The sequence below is a fragment of the Culex pipiens genome, chromosome 3, assembly GCF_016801865.2.
Source record: "Culex pipiens pallens isolate TS chromosome 3, TS_CPP_V2, whole genome shotgun sequence".
Classification (NCBI taxonomy): domain Eukaryota; kingdom Metazoa; phylum Arthropoda; class Insecta; order Diptera; family Culicidae; genus Culex; species Culex pipiens.
In genome coordinates, this window is record NC_068939.1 from 137,712,523 (window position 1) to 137,713,533 (window position 1,011).

At 37.9% G+C, this 1,011-nt stretch overlaps 1 non-coding gene across 1 annotated transcript; it reads right to left on the reverse strand.

The window, feature by feature from the left end:
- Positions 1 to 233: 233 nt before the first annotated feature.
- Trnas-gcu (transfer RNA serine (anticodon GCU)) lies at positions 234 to 315 on the reverse strand. Its single transcript has one exon. It is a non-coding gene; the product is annotated as a tRNA-Ser (tRNA).
- Between the last annotated feature and the right edge of the window lie 696 nt (positions 316 to 1,011).

Consider the following 1,011-nt stretch of genomic DNA (forward strand, 5'->3'; position numbering starts at 1 on the left):
AAAAACAAAAACAAAAACAAAAACAAAAACAAAAACAAAAACAAAAACAAAAACAAAAACAAAAACAAAAACAAAAACAAAAACAAAAACAAAAACAAAAACAAAAACAAAAACAAAAACAAAAACAAAAACAAAAACAAAAACAAAAACAAAAACAAAAACAAAAACATGCCTTTAGAAACAATTCAGCATCTTTCCTCATTGTACATACTCGCAAACATAAAAAAGATTCCCGACGAGGATGGGATTCGAACCCACGCGGGCAGAGCCCATTGGATTAGCAGTCCAACGCCTTAACCACTCGGCCACCTCATCTCGTTGGAGCTCAAGTTGCCGATAAGCTGCCGAGAGAATTTTGCTTTGTTTTGAGGCTTTTTTTTTGGTTCGGTGCCATCCGCCTTTCTCTTCGGGTGTGCGCGGGCAAAATTCAATTTGTACACAGTACCTGATGTTCACCAACAGACAGGCAGGCAATTGTTGCCTACGATAATGGTTACAAATTGAACGATTTCTAATCAACTGGGTGTTATTCAGTAATTACGAAACGGTTTTAGTAAATTTATTAAACCTTCAATTCAGAGAAAACAAAGTCTATTTGTATAACAAAACAAAATTGTTATGATTTGAACTTATTTAAATGAGTTGTGACTGTTAATCTTCTCCTAATTACACCCCCGTTGGCTGCTGTGCACCAACTTTGACTCATTAATCTGATTGATGTAAAATAGTTGAGCGATCAGCGCCGTCGCCGTCGTAGTAAATGTGTTCCAATTATTCACGGCTGTTTGTGAGTGTGTGAAGGCCACTTGAAGAGCAAAACACACGAGGTGATAATGATCTCATCTTGTTCGGTTTCTACTTATTATCTCATTTAGCGCGGCCTAACACGAGCGTGTGTGTGTAACACTGTTACGGTTGAAAAAAAAAACAGGCCTAAAGATGTCTTTATCTTATCCCCCTCCACAAACGAACGATCGAGAGCGAACCTGTGAGAAAACGCGACTCTTGCCA